Source organism: Mustela putorius, unplaced genomic scaffold (assembly GCF_011764305.1).
Source record: "Mustela putorius furo isolate JIRA1106 unplaced genomic scaffold, ASM1176430v1.1 tig00003858_pilon_pilon_pilon, whole genome shotgun sequence".
Taxonomy (NCBI): Eukaryota; Metazoa; Chordata; class Mammalia; order Carnivora; family Mustelidae; genus Mustela; species Mustela putorius.
In genome coordinates, this window is record NW_025422010.1 from 13,693,534 (window position 1) to 13,710,038 (window position 16,505).

General features: G+C 37.4%; 1 protein-coding gene across 3 annotated transcripts in view; it reads left to right on the top strand.

The window, feature by feature from the left end:
- DLGAP1 (DLG associated protein 1) overlaps positions 1–16,505 on the top strand; it is an 871,327-nt gene that overhangs the window by 288,411 nt on the left and 566,411 nt on the right. For all 3 annotated transcript variants that reach the window (XM_013051420.2, XM_004742767.3, XM_004742768.3), the window contains exon 3: positions 9,824–9,942. The gene's annotated coding sequence lies outside the window, so the exon portion shown is untranslated. The remainder of the gene's footprint in view (positions 1–9,823; positions 9,943–16,505) is intronic.

A 16,505-nucleotide genomic window follows, 5' to 3' on the forward strand; every position in this document is an offset into this window, starting at 1 on the left:
TATGAGGCATTATAGTTTTGGATCATCCATATTTTAAGCCAGTGATTCTTAAATAGCCAATTTTTTACTAGTGATTAAATTTAAAGTAACTCAAATTCATATGACATTTTTCTCATTTAAAACTTCAGGACATTTTACCATCACAGTGCCAGCTCGTAAAGCTCCATGAAGGTAGCAATTTTTTTGTTTGTTTACTGCATTTTCCCTAGCAACCTAGAGTAATGTCTGGGATACAGTAGCCACCCAATATCTGTTGAAAGTATGAACACTATTTTTTTCTTAAGATTTTATTTATTTGACAAAGAGGGAGCACAAGCAAGGGGAGCAGCAGGCAGAGGGAGGGGAAGAGGGAGAAGCAGGCTCCCCGCCAAGCAAGAAGCCTGATGTAGGACTTGCTTCCGGGACTCCAGATCATGACCTGAGCTGAAGGCAGACACCTAACCAACTGAGCCACCTACGCATTCCTGAACACGTTTTTTAAGACACTGAAAAAAGGAGCCATTATAGGTAGTCATTGTTGATGGGATGAAGACCTCAGATTTAGTGTCAGGTAATCTAAATAACTGTCCTAGTTTTACTATTGATTTTCTGTGTGATCTCAGGTAGTCTACCAAAACTCTCTGTACTTTTTATCTATGAAATGAAGCAATGAGATTTGATGAATGATGAAATGCAATCCATATTTAAATGTGAGTAATTCAGGGATTCACGTTTAGCAGCATGCAGTTGGGAAGGGGCTGGCTGGAAGCAAAGTTACAGTTTGTGGCCATGGAACCACTGTTGCCAACTGGCATATCAACTTGGAACTGAAACTCTGATCTCTGGCTACTGAAATTTGGCTCCACCATTGAACTCATCCCCAACATCATCATCATCATCATCATCATAATGCTTTTCTATTCTTTGGCATAGAAAATTTACTTTTAGGAATGAGCAAAATGAGATCTGACACAGAAGAGTGAAATGTAACATAATGATAAAAAGAACTAGACTTAAATTCTGGATCCAAAATTTTCTGAGATTCTAGCCAAGTAATTTAAATCTCTTTGTGTCTCAATTTTGGCATCTGTAAAAGGGGATAATGATAATATCTAAATGAAGCAACTTATTTCAAGTTCCTAGGACGTGGTAAGCTTTGGAAGCCTTAGAGACTAGCTGATATAAATGAATTAGATAGGTGAGGGAAATGAATTCATGAAAAATAAATCTGTGTTTTTGGCTTTAAACAACCTTGAAGAGATGAGCAAGCTGGAGAGTATAGGGCAGAGACAGACTGCGGGCTATGTCATGGCGCCCCCTACCGACCAGTTATCATAATTTGGTCCATCTCTTATCTCTGCATCTCATTCTTGTCATCTGTAAAATGTTGATGATAATATCATCTACCTCATAGAATTATTGAGAATTTTAAGTGAAACAATCTTAGAACAATGATGGCATACAGTAAGCACTCAATTAATGTGGCCACTGTTAACTGTGTTTCGTTAAGTTCATCCAGGGGAGTTAGGGCTGGAACTGAAAGAGATGTGGAAGACTCTCAGCCCAATGAGTGAAGAGAACACAGTGTGAATTCACTAGAACCAAATAGGTTAGGATAGTCTACCTTGACTTGAGCTGAGATCAAGAGTCTGTTGCTTAACTGACTCAGTCACCCAGGCACACCTCTACTGTAATTTTTTTTAAGAAAATTATTTTAAAACATATTAGAGCTTTGAGATTATTGGAAAGAAAGGCTATACAGATGCAAGATGTCGAAAGTCCCCACTTTAGTCATTGACAAAAAATAACGTGGTCCCTAGTTTATTCTCTGACAATGAGTCTTCCTTTTAACCAAAAAGATACGCCCAAGAGAACAGGTCTTTTAGTCTCCTGCCACATGAATTAGAAGATATTTCTATATAGTGGTCTCAACGTTGTAAATAGATTGTCAATCTTTTTGTACCAGGGCAACAGCTGTGATATCTCAATGAGTCACTACCCACCTTCTGTTCATCTGGAAGCCCAAAATCATCTTGTCTGTAGAAAAGTGAGTTGATGTGTGTTGGGGCAGGGCGGGAGGTAATGCCTTAAAATTTCTGCACAGTCTTTTAGCTAAATTCCTGAAACAGCAAATTCACCACAGGCAGACTAATATAAGACAGAATTGGGAAAACAGAGGTCAAATTCACAAAGACAATGAAAGGAAGGCTGTCTCTACTATATGTTTCAAAGTTCATTTCTTTTTAGTGAGCTATAAAGAGAAATGAAATAAGCCTATATAGTTCACAATTGCGAAGTCTTTTTTAATTGGGAATACCTTGGTACATAAGACTATAAGATAGCTCATTTAAAAAAATCATGTGTGGTTGTTGAAAAATAGAACATAACCCTTTCTTTCAAGTGCACTGAGGTCTGATGGCCCTCTTACCAGAGAGGAATGGAAGTTTTCTCTTTAGAAGCATTGTTTCTTACACACTAAGGTCATTTAGACTGAACTAAGTGCTTCTTTAAAATCTAAATATCCCCCAAAAGTGTCAGTTGGCTTTATTACTCATACTTTAAAGTATATTACTTTTTTCTCCAACTTTTCTCTCTTCATCAACTGCGGATTTGACCTTGAAGTTAGTGGAATTTCAAATGGAAGATTAAATTAAATTAGAAATTAAATCAAAAATTGAGGGACTTCTGAGGTAGGTTAGCTCAAATTAGGAACTTTGGTCAGATGTCCAAGGAGTCATTTGGGAAGGAAGGAGAAGACATTAGGAGATTTGATGAGAACAGAGACTAGATTAATTTAGTTTGTAATTATACTAAGATTTTCAGAAGTAGATTGTCCATTTCCAAGAATCCTATGTATTATATTTAAACTGTAAATAAATAATGCTTGAAGCTGTTTCTAAAGTCTGTGCTAGTTAATTACAACACAGGGTGAATGTTAATGACTACAGATTTAGCAGGGCTCAGAGCAAAATGAAAATTCAGGCCTCTTGTTCAGAAAGCAGGACAGAAGAATTGTTAAATGTATTAAGTATAAAACTACTCTTTTTCTGACATCTCTCAACTGATCATAGTGGTTTTTATTTACTATTTAATATAGTTCCAAAAAAAGAAAAAAGGTTTAAATTATTAGCGTTCATTTTACTGTTCATCTTTATATTATATTACACAAATATAGTAATATTTAACTTAAATGTAGAATTGCCAAAATTATAGTAAAATTTAAATGTCATAGATCATGTTATTCTTACCAAAACAGCAGCAACACCACACAAACCTTCTCTACCATTTTTATTTCACTTCTTAATATATGCACAGTGTACCAACACACTCTCCCTCTGGCTCATTGATGAGTAAGGAAGGACTACAGCAAAAAGAACTATGGCATTCCCTTTCTTTCTCTTTTTATGTCTTTATTTTCACCATCAGCAACCTGGTAATTCAAAGGAAGAAATGCAAAAAATAAAGTATCTGATAGGATTTCTTGTGTTGGGGAGGATAATTTTTTCTTCTTTCTATTCTAGGTTCTTTGGTCTAATAATTAAATCAACATAAGACAGAGTAGCAGGAGAAAAACAAGTTTAATTTCATACAAATAAGAGCCTATAAACATATGAGCCTCAAAGAAGAAACAAAACCAGGCAGCTTTTATGTTTTAGACAAACAATAAGTTTGTGAAAAATTGACCAAAAAAAGTTCAGGCTTTGAGTAGTAAATTAGTGAAGAAATAACAGGGCTTTGTGATATAGCCTTCTCTGAATCCCCCGTCTCTAATGGTAAGGTCATCTCTTTACCTCCTGTACGGGACAGGTATCATTCACATGGGAGATTTACTTCCTGCTTTCAGGGGACAGAAGAGCTTCAGAGAGTTCTTGTACTGGCTGCTTCCCAAGTAACTTTAATTCAAGATAATATGCCAAAGTGGCATATTTTGGAGTGGCCATCCTTGAACCCCATCAGTTGTCATCCATGTTTCTTAGAGTTAAATTGCCTTCTTGTGAAGTTCAAAGCAAATTCTGCTTCCATGGAAAGCATGGCCTCTTGGGTTGTCAGCTTCCCCGCTTAGCCATAGACAGAGCATACTTAACCTCACTCATACCAAATCTCACTGAACTCCCAGGAATTGTGGGTCTACCAGAATTCACCATTATATGCACATTATATGCAGATGAGGCCATAAGCGATGGCTGGGGCATGCATGTGGTACAGATACCTCTTCTCACTCACATGTTCCACTACCCCATTGGATTTAACCCACAAAAACACTGGTTGAAATTATAAAAGAATTAAAGCAAGGGGCTATGCTGAGCATGCGCTCCTGGGCAGTTGCCCAGGTTGCAGACTCATGCATCCAGCCCTGCCTTGAAGTTTTGTATAGTTTTGTATTTTTTTTTTAATTACACAAATGACATAATTTGTAAAAGTGGAAAATGACTAGTCCTCCTTTTTTATGTGCACTCACACTGTCTCAGACATATAGAAAGTCAGGATAAATTCAGACCTTGTTCTGAAATTCTTTCTTCATCATCTGTAGGAAGGAGGAGCCCAGGAGGCAGATAGATAGTTTAACTTTGTCTTCAAACAAACACAATGTTTTATGGACTATAACATTTCAGTAAAATGTTAAGATAAGACATGAGACTTCAGAGAAACAATACTACTTATTAGTGAGTGGAAAGACAGCTATACTTAGATTTAGGGGTTATAGGTCTAGTCCTGGCCTTGCTATTGGCTAGCTGTGGCCTCAGGCATGCCACTTCACCTCCTTAGTCCTTAACCTCATCCATAAAAAGGTTCACACTCTGATGGTTTCTAGGTTAAAACTGTTCAACTGAAGACACATTTATAGAGGCAACTGGGTGGCTCAGTTGGTTAAGTGTCTGCCTTTGGTCATGATCCCAGGGTCCTGGGATTGAGCCCCACTTCAGTATCTCTGCTTGGCAGGGAATCTGCTTCTCCCTCTGCCTCTGCCTCGTGTCCTCTCCCTCTCTCACTTTCTGTCAAATAAATAAATAAAATCTTTAAAAATAAAAAAAAAAATGAGGATACATTTATAAATTAGGAAACCTACTTTAAAGATAAGCTTTTAGACTTTAGAGAATTCTTTCCAGAATTTTCAGAGGTCCCCAGATGTGCCACATGGGCTTCCTCAGATGTATGCTAGGGCCTGCAGTTTGAATAATCACTTTTCCCACATTTCTGCATCTTCTCTATCCTGAAGAACTGTTAATCATTGTCAAAAATCCAGAGAGATTTGGGAGACATTGAAGGACTTATAAGTCCTTAGATTATTTCAGTCCTGTTTTCATTAGATCTTTTAGCTCATGCCCAAATCAAGATTTACCTTGCTAACTGAAAGTTCCACTTCATGACTTATTGAGTAGTGTTATTAATATTTTATTATAAGATTATTTTGATATATTTTTAAAAGGAGTTCCAAAATATAAAATATAATTTTTATTATGTCTTGTGGAAAATTGACTTTTTTCACAGAAAAATAGTCTCAATGCTATAGCCAATAGAGAACTAAATATTTGGGAATAAAGGTGGGAGACAGAAGGGAATTATAGTATGTTGAGTTCCTGTTATGGACCAGGCATTCTGCTTTCTGTATATTATTTTGTTTAACTCCTTCATAATCACTACGGTAGATGGCAATAAGAATATCAGTCATCATCTATGCTAGACCAGAAAGTCTTCTAGAAGCTTTTAAGACAAACTCCAGCCACACTTCTCTTCCACATTCCAGTACTGCCTGACCAACTACCTGCATGGCAAGCCCACTGGGCATTGACCTTTCAGAATCAATATGGCCAAAGTAAGTTCATCCTCTTTCCCCAAAACCCTTTTTGTAGCCATGGCCCTTCTCATCTCAAATGATGGTGAAGGTTCTCTTCCAGTTTCTTTGGCTGGAGCCTTGGGGCCTTCCTTCTCTCCCTCTTTTCTCTCCATGCAGTACGTCTGGAGATCCTGTTGCTCTCACTTCAAAATAAGGGTAGCCTGAATCTGACTGAGCACTCCTCACCAGCTCCTCCTGAGTTTGAGCCAACATGGTCTCTCTCTACAAGCTTTCCTCCTGCCTCTATCCAGACCTCCCCTGTGGTCTGTTTCCAACTCACGGCCAGGAGGAACCTGTTAGAACATGTCTCATTCTGAGTTCAAACTTCTATAGTGGCCCCCATTTCACACAGAATGAAAGCCAAGAAGCTGAGCCACCCTTGGTCCATCCCTCCCTCTACCTCCCCACAGCATTCTCCACTGCACTGCCTTTTTCTCCTCTACTAATCTCCCCTTTCTTGTTTCACTCCATCCCCACTGATCTCAGAATTCCAAGATCAATCTCACACACTCCCACCTTCCGGCCTTAACCTTGATGGTTCTGTCTGCTTGGAACACCTTCCTCTTGCACATGACTTAGTCCCTCACATCTTCCACGTGTTTGGTTACATATACTTTCTTAGTGAGGTCCCCTCACCTCCTAATGGCTTCCAATCCGTGTCCTCTCAATACCCCTTAACTTGATCTATTTTTCTTATCTTTCTTACATCAGTATCATGTTTCATGTTCTAAGATACTCTATGCTTTATTCCTTCAGCATGGTTATTGTTTATTTTACACTTACTCACCTTCACTGAAATGAAATGTTCGTTATTCTAAGCACCAAACATACTGCTTGACACATGATAAATGCTCAAAAAAAATCTTTGGGACGTGAGTGAGTGAGTGAGTGAATACACAAATGGTCTCATTTATTCCTCATAATAACCCTGATTAAGGTTTCCTTGCCTCCATTTTAGAATGAGAAAATTGAAACACAAAGAGGCTAGGTAACTTTCACAAACCAGAAGTTCTATAAAAGGAAGAGCTGAGATTAAGAGAGGACTCTCTGATTTGGACTTTTCCCCCTTATTTATCACACTGTAAAACATGTACTTTATGAAAATATCAGTATTCCATAAAATGTGATGCATTTACAGTCTCTATCTCCCTTTCTCCACACTCTCAGCCAATATTTTTTCAAATGAACCTCTTAAAAGAGTGTAACTAAAGTGACGGGCTTATAAAATAACTTACATGACAAGAGTGATAGGAGATGGATTAGTTAGGACTCTGGCTGCAGAGTCATAGAAGCAAACCACTTGAGCTAGTGTGAGGTAAAAAATTAAAACTAAATGACTTGAAAAATATCAAGTAGAATGTGTCATAAGTCTATATGAGCTCATGAAAGCTACAAGAAAAAATAAAGAAGCAAGAGCAGGAAGCAGATGAGTTTGGAGAGCTCTCACTCCACTTTCCATAAGTGTCTTTTTCACTTTTCTTTTCCACAGATTACCAGTATGTGCTCCCTCTGTCTATAAGGGACAAGGTGACCATGCTCCAGACATAGGTCTTTCACCTAAATGAGACTATAGTCTCCTAGTCCCAGATCAGAAGCTTACCCTAGGTGAGGTCCCCCTCCCTTTCCAAGCAACAATGGCCAGGGATCAGGACTCACTAACAAGTGACGAGGACAGAGGATGTCTTTGGAAGTTGGGGAATGTAGAGAAAGGGGCTGAGTAGACACTCCATGAGCAGATGAATGTAGCACCCATTGGAACCTCGGAAAGCACACTGTGGAATTAAACAGTTTAAGTTCGAATTCCCGTTTTGGCTTTTTGTTGATTTTGTTTCTTTGTGTTTACTTTCACTCTTGTTCTTGGGTGTAGGGAGTAAATATTGGTTACTTGGTGATAGGAAAAAGGACGAAGAAAAAGAAAAGAAAAAAAAAACCCTTGGAGTAAAGGAAAGCAAGAAAATAAAAATAAAATAAAATACTAGAGAATTCAGAAATTCTGCATTCTAACTTCAGTTCTGCAACCAAAGAGTAAATGCCTTGGGCAAGTCATTCCCTGGTCTCAGTTTCCTTATCCGTATAAATAAGAAGATGAGCAAGAATCAGTAGGTTTATAAAACAAACTTGATCAGCAGAATGAACCTGTTCAAAACGCAGATTACCCTGACTCTACTAATGAATATTCTGATTTAATTGATCTTGCATGACATTCTATAATTTGTATTTTCCAGCAGCTTTCCAGACAATTGTGATGATCAACCATACTTGGGAACCACTAGACTAGATGATATTTGAAACACCTCCCAGTGTTTCAATATTTGTTTACATTAAGATTATCTAACTTACAAAACATTGCAATTGTAATAAAATTGATTGCTTATTGTATATCTGGGTGTGTTTGTGAGAAATTCCATAATCTTTTCATTTTGTTTCTGTAGAAAATTAACAATATCCAGCACAAAATAGATTCTCAATAAATAATATGAACAAATAAATAGTTCTCTGTTTTAAAAATCAAAAGTTTTTTGTTATTTATTTAAGTAATCTACTTCTCATACATGTAGGGGAAAAAATCAGAATTCATTCAGTTTACCAGGATATTAAAAAATATTTAATAAAACAATCATATATAAACCAGGGCTCATACCTAAAAGCTCTTGATAATAGAGTTTCATTTTTGTCTTTTGTAATGTGGATAAAGAGATATATATATAAATGTAATATCCCCAACATGTTTTATGTGCTATGAAAATGCATATTGTTGTGTTATTGTAGTTCTTCCATTTTACCACCCATAGCTTCTTATTCTCAACCTATCAACTTTGCCAGAGTCAAAATATTGCTCAGACAAGTTCTGCAGAGAATTTTATTAGCCCTGATCTTTTTGAATGCCAGGTATCCTTTTTGGAAACAAATACAGTGTTATGGGTTTCTAAAGGGGTTGAACTCAAGGCAGGGATTCTGGAATGTCATTCTGCCTTTGTGCCTATTAGCTGAATAAAAGTGGGCAAAACACATCATCCCTTTGGGTCTCCAATTCCTCTTCTGTGAAATGAATTCCATATTAATTCAGGCACTGTAATTTCTAAAAATAATTAGGAGGTAAGAAAAATTACTCACACCAGTGTCCTTAATTCTGAATGTTACTCTAACTCTGCTTAATACTTAGATCTACTGTTTTTCTCATCCCCTATCGATGCTCTGTTAATATGCTACCTAGGGCCACAAAATGATATTGCTTAAGCAGAATTCTGCTGATACCTACACTTTCCAACACCAGATAATTTTTGTGTGTGACACAAGTCCCTTTCCATGTGAACTTTCAGAAGAGAAAAATCACAGCTCAGCAAAAAACATGTGATAGGATTGGAAAAGTTACCTCCCATGACTCTGGGCCTAGTTACAATTCCATGTTGTTAATTTCTTCAGAAAGCATCAATAATGAAGGGTTATGGTTTGTTTTGAACATCAGCAAGCCTCTGGTACTGTGCTTGGGAAGATTGTGCCCTGATTTGTGTCCTCCTGTGATGGTAGAAAAACCACCCGGTAAAGAATGATACCTTTCAGCCCTTTATTTACAGCTGCTTAGTTGCAGTGATGATAAAAGAATGAATCACAGGAAATGGATACTGTCTTGTGTGTGGAGTGTATACTACAAAATCAAAACACCATGCATGAGTTTTATTGATTTTTAAAGAAGATAAAATCATTACTATTACAAAAGTATATTTGAATATACTTTTGAATATGTTTTGGATATATTTTGAATATGTAGAATATCAAACCTATTTATTGTGATGACATTACTTTTCTTGTGGTAGGTTTTATTTTCTGGAAAGCATAAAAATATAAAATGTAACATATGCAAGAACACATTCATGTAAATTTTCTATGGAACTCCCTTCTCACATCACTGAATTTAATGTTTGTCAGAGTAGTTCCTAAGAGATCTTAAGTATCTTTTTCTTTCAGGCTAGTTTTTACATCTAATTATTATGTTTTGTTATGTTTCAGAACAGCTGAGCATCACATACCAAGAGTGACACCCAGTTTAAAAAAAAGAAAAAAAGGCTGCAAGGTTTGGATCTTTTCCTGCCTTAAAAGCAAGAAAAATGGAAAATTGATCATCAAAGGTAAAATTGTGTCATTTCTCCTTATATAACACAACCCTACAGCTTCTTTTCCAGCTATGTTATGCAAAACAATTTCTTTTTTTTATAGCATGGTATATTCAAGTATAAATATTTCTGGCTTGTAATTCCAGTCATATTAAGAGGCTGCTGAGTTTAGTCTGTGAGTTTTAACTCCCTAGTTGCTTGTTACAGAATGTGGATGAGATGCGTTTTATATGCTCAATCTGAATTCTTGCTATTAGCCTAGAATGGCAGATGAGGCAAATGCCATTTTCCTGACTGTGGACCAAAATAGTATACTTTACGGTAAGCATAGGATTATGAAAGTGGATGGCATTGCATCAGTTTTAAATTTTTTTTTGTGTTGAACAGGTTTGAACTTATCTGGGGAATGTGTTCAGCAAGATCTACATGCTTTAAGATAGGCAGAGGAAATGCAATGCTGTGATCTCCACTCCTTTCCTATCATTATGGAGTTTTGAGAAGGGAAAAATGGAGGGTCTTAATGATGTCCAAGTCTGAAACCCCACATATGGGGTGTCTGATCAGAAGGGGGTTAATGTTGCTCAATATATGAATAAGCTGTCATCTTTCTTGGGGTCGCTTGCTTGAGACAATGATTTGGGTGTGGTTTTTAACTGGGAAGCTCATCCCAAGGGTGGGAGCGTGAACTGGGGAAGAAGTCACGTGCAAAATAAGGGGGGGGAGTAGACAAGTCCTCGGTGTGGACTATAGGAGCACGATTCCCTGGGATCTAGAGGAGAGTGGGAGACTTCCCAGAATTTCTGCCTGTAAGACATGTGGCAAGAGGTTTATCTACTGGCTTTCCCCTGTTGGATTGCCCCCCAGGGGCACTGATTTCCCCCTGTAATGAATGCTGGGTTGTTCTGGCCCTGCATGGGGCTGGAAGACACTCAGTGGTCACTTGGGGCTGGACACTAGAAAGGTGAAGAGAACCCAAGTTGGTACAGAACCGTCTGTCTGTGCTGATGTGGCTGAAACCACAGGTAGACCAAGGGGCGTGATGCAGGGAACCAGAGGCATCTCTTATACATTCTTTTACTTTATTTTAAATCCTAAAATAAATCACATCTTCCTCCTCAATGAACTGTCTCCGGAAGGAAAATGTTTTGTTTTAAAGACACCGAAAAGTTACCTCCAAGTGTCATGGAATCAGAAGGAACTCTGTTTCAGAACTAATTTCTTCATCATAATTTGTCTATGTTCAAAGTGAGACATATCTCTTGGTCAACAGGTACATTTGAGACATTACGTATAGAAATTTGAAGTATGACCCAAATGTTGGAATAGTTAAAGACAATAGCATTTCATTTTATCTGTCCTGACTATGCACCGTTGATGGTTTTATGTACAAGAAGGTGTCTGATACACAGAAAAACAATTATCGTCTTCTCTGTTTGGAAACCACCGAGTTAGCAGTGTCATCGCTTGTGTGAAAGGGGTCACTTAAATTATGCATGTCTGAGCATCATGGTACAAGGATCTTCAGCCTGTGAAATAGATTTAACACATGAAAGTGAACCCAGGGGGGTTTGACAGATTTAAGGAAAGTCAGGTGAAGGCTGCTGTTCTGTTGTGACCTCATAGATCCTGTGTTCAGAGGAGGAGTGCCATGTGTGAGCTCTCTAAGTAGCTCTACAGATAACCAGCAGCAAAAATTTAAATCAATGTGTGCATTTGCATGCAAATCCCTAGTGAAGGAGAAGAAATGTGGGAGAAGAGGAGAAAGAGCAGCAGAGAGACTTCAGGCAGGGGAATGAGGGAAGTAGTGGCAGATGGCAAGGCAGAAATAACCAAGGGTAGACTGTGTCAGACTACAGGATCAAGAGGGCCCTGTGGTAGTGGAGAGAGATCTCTGAGAACCACATCCTGAGCCCAGAAGGCAAACTGAGTGAACTGAGTGACTATTTGAGGCTGACACATTGGGTGAGTCATCAAAGATAAGTTACTTTGTCTTCTCACCTGAACAATGTACTTGCCTCTCTGTGGTCTCATTAGGCTCTAAAATCTTCCAAAATCAAAGCTCTGATCATGCCTGTGCTTTGCTCAGAAAATATTCGGTAATTCACCAATCTGCCATCGTCCAAACTTGTTAACGAAACCTATAAAAGATGCCACTCTTAAGTTCTCTGACTTACTTCTTCTTCCTTGGCTTCCCTCACCAGTGTTCTAGAGCATTGTGGAGTCATGCAGATTCTGTAATTTATCAAGTCTTCCAAGTGGTAGTGACATACTTTGGCTCTCAAACAGACTGGCCAGGTACGAGACCAAAAATTTGCTTTTCTAATAAGTTCCCAGGTGATGGTACTGGTCCGGAGACCTTACTTTGTGAGCCACTCTGTAAAAACAAACAATCTAGGCTGGCCACCACTAATTCCTATATGGCAGTTTGAGTCAAAGACAGATTACAGGACAAGGGCTCACTTGTCATCATCACCATTGTGGGAAGGTGCTCTAGTTTAAGAACAGAGCCTGAGTCTTCCAGTCAAATATTATCATCATGTCCTAACATTCCCAATAAAAGCTTTGTGATACATTTTTATTTCCCCTCCTGGGTCATACAGACATTGTAGAACTATACATACTGGATGGATGGATGGATGGATGAATGGATGGATGGAAAGAAGGAAGAAAGGAAGGACAGATGGATAGGTCTGGTAGCCAAGGGTTGGTTTCAGCAAGAAATTTATCTCCTTATCTCCTTTCAAAGAAATTGCATATGCCATTAGGGAAGGACGAATTTCCTTCTCATGAAAACCTTCTTATCGTGTAAGACTGTACTCAGTATATAAAACATTTAATTAGTGGATTAACTCTATGTCTTCGAGCCTGAGTGTCTGGCATCAATCGTATTGTGCTTCTTAATAAGCAGAGTCTTTCACAAAAGACTTTTTTTGCTATTTGATTGAGTCCAACAGGGGGCAAATGTCATTTATATCAAGGAAAATTGTACATTTTACTTTATAAAAGAACCACTGGGTGTGTGAAACCAGGAAATCACATCTATTTAATAAAATTCTTTGCAAATGTCTCTTCCTTGAGTTTAAATTTTGCAGCTGCAACATAATTTGAGTGTTTATTCACATGTAGGACAATTGTGTTTTCTGGGTCTTGTTTTCTCGCATTCAAATGTGTTCATGTATCAGCATTGCACTTTTTCCCTCCGTGTCTCTTATCTGCGCACATCATCCCATCATTGGCTTAGTAAATTTATCCTACTTTTCTTGCTAAAATAACTGTTCCTGCTGTCTGTTTTCTGCCTACTCTTTGATTTATTCCAGAAATTGGGCTCAATGCCGACTTTTATAGCTCAGTGTGAAATTTATTCTGTATGTTTTTAAACCAAGTTCCCACATATTTTTTTTCTGTTATGTGTTCTATAGCGGTGTCAACTTTGAAATGCACCCTTGAAAAAGCATATTAGGACTATATGTTAGCATAAATAAGAACAATAAATGATGACAAATTTTGAAAATTTCTTTTTGAGGATTTTTTTCTTAATTCACTTTAAGAGTAGAAAATTCAAATTTTCATGTCATGTTATGGCATGCCTAATGTGAAGCTTAAAGGAAAAGTCTAGTTTCAATTTTATTACTTTGGTGCATGTCCTTGGCTGAGTCCTGACACTCATTTACCTCCATTTTAAAAAGAAAGATTTACGATTACCATCCCTGGGATGGACTCCAATGTCTTACCTTGCAATGTCAGGATGCAGATCATATGAAATGCTACTTAAAATCAGGCCCAGAAGTACAAAGGAGTCAGTCAATCAATTTGCAGCACGTATGTGGCAATGAGGTTGAAGGACCAGGATTTTGGATATGGAAAGATCTGAGTTCAAAACCTAACTCTCTCCCTTATTACCAATATGAGCTGGAGAATTTCCTGAACCCCTCTACGTACCTTAGAATTATCATCTGTGAAACAAGGGCAGACATAGCAGTACCTGCAAGGTTGCAGTCAAGGTTAGAGATAATCCAAAAAATATCTATCACTTATATGCTGAACACGCATAGCTCTAAGGATCTGGGCAGGCCTCTAAGCTGGCCAGAGCCCAGACCATGGTCTTAAAGGTTAACAGAAGATCACATTCTTTTTCTCCAATATAATTCAGCCAGGCTAAGAAATTTTATTTGTGACTGAAAAAATAAGTGGAGTTTAGAGAAGTGTATCCATAATTTAATCACCTGAGACTGACAACACTAATGGGAAATTTCAACATAGCTTTGCATCTAGCCAAGATACCTGGTTCTATACACTGAGAATAATTACACACAGCAAGCAAGCCCCTTGTCATCAAGAGTGACCTCTTCAGGGTCAAAACATGAAGTCTGCAAGTTGCATTCTGTCTCCTGTCTTGTTATCTAGACACATTTTGGGCAGAAACTAAAATAAAGATTCTTCAAGACATAGGTTTAGGCTGAAGGAATAAATGTTCACACACTCTTGATTTATAACTGATTCCGGTAAGTTAAAAGGTATTCCTTTTTTTTCCTTTCTTGTCCTCTAAAAAAGAATTTTTATACCCAATTTGCATGATGCAGCCTTTAACACAGAAACAAAAAAAATCAAATTTTAGTCTACAGTTGATTCATTTACTACAGGAGTCATGCAAATATTAAATATTTTTCTGTTCTTTGTGTTTTTGAGTTTGAGTTGTCATTTTGATGTTGATGAGCCACTGTGATTTCTCAGCAGTAATTCAGATCTGCCTACTTAATAGGAGTAGATCAATAAAATTTGGGGGAAGTATTTCATCAATCTTAGAGAAGACCTAATCCTATTATTGTTTTTCTCTATTTCAATACTCTGTAATTCCTGTGCAAGCTGATGCATTTTGAGATAAATCTTACTATTTACTCTTGTATACTTTTTATGTCAGAATAATTTAAGAGCTAAGATCTATTGGTACTATTTGAGTAACCTGATGATTTCAGACGTCTTTAAGATAACAAAAATCTAATTGTGGAATGTTGTATTTATTTGTCATATCTTAGAGACATGTCATAGTCAAGATGAAAATCATCATACTGATGAGGCTGTTTCAAGCCTAGGAAGGAGAGAGTAAAAGAGAAAAAGAGAGAGACCACACACACACACACACAGTACGTGGTGATCGTGGTGGTGGTGATGATACTGTTTACTTAGATACTCTGGTCCTTTCATGGTAGTATAGTTATATATACTAGCTATAATTAGTTATTAAATATATTGCATATACTTTATGTTAATACATAATTATATAATAATATTAAATGTTAGTATTATGATTAATAATGTTAATATTATGATTAATAATATATTTCTCTATAAACCAATTATTACTGAAGACATGTTTAATGAAATGACCTATTAAGTACTCTTGGAAATACATATAAATATTCTTTGCTTTATGATAGAATAACTTCAAATAGAATGTAATAGAGTTTATCACAACTCATATTTTTGGATATTTGTTGACCCTGTAAGAAAACCCAAGGACAGTGCTTGCTATGCAGTAAAATGATACAGCTTGACAAGAATTATTTTAAAGAAAAAAAGAGGAAAGTCATATAGGCTGAATTTATTTGACTCTTGTTGTATTATCCTCATATGCTAGAAGTTTTCACCTAAAATATCTTATTTATTTAAAATCTAAGTTTTGGGAATAGATAATCCTATTTGAAACGACCCAGCATGAGCAATGGGATCCTTTTATCCTCCTCTATAAGCTAGGAGCTGTAACTCAAATAAGGTACAGATTTGAGAAAATAATCATGATGGCGATGCACACTGCCCATTTCTCTAGCAATTCTAATAATTGAGGCCATTCTTGGTATTTCTTTATGATTAAAAACATAATAGCAAGTGTAGATTAAATACTTACGTATGTGCCAGTGTGGGGAGAGGCATAATTTTATCTCATCCCTCTGAAGGTCTTCCCTTGGGTCTGAGAACTAAATTGATATAAAATGGATTAACAGGAGAAAAGCACTCCAATTTATTTATATTTAATGTGACATGGGAACCTTCAGAGGGAAAAGAAGAGCCAAAGAAGCAGCAAGACCTCAACGCTTTTAACCGTAGTTTGAACAAAGAGAGATAGTTGTGGAAACGTTACTAAAGTGTATGGGGAGGTAAAAGGAAGATAAGAGGTACTTTAGCAAGGTCTGTTTGTACAGAATTCTTTCTGCCTCCACTCCCTGCTTTGGTGATAAGAACGTTTCTCCTGGTGCAGGAAGGACATCTTTCACATGGGCGTTGTATCTTGTATTTGAAGAAGCAAAGAGGAGGTCAGAATGCAGGATGTACTTCTCGTATCTGTTTTTCAAGTGCCTTTGGTTCCAAGTAATCCTTATGCCAAGGTGGCAGGGTTGGGGGCAGCATGTTCTGCCCCCCTTCACCAGGTATTGTTTTAAACTTTACCTGTGTTACTTCAATTAATCCTTACTACAATCCTGTTGGGGAAAATTGTGCACAACCATAGGAAGAAATCAACAAATCCACCACCATAGAACCGATACCAGGATGCTTTTCTCCATGATCGATGAAGCTCTCAGAAG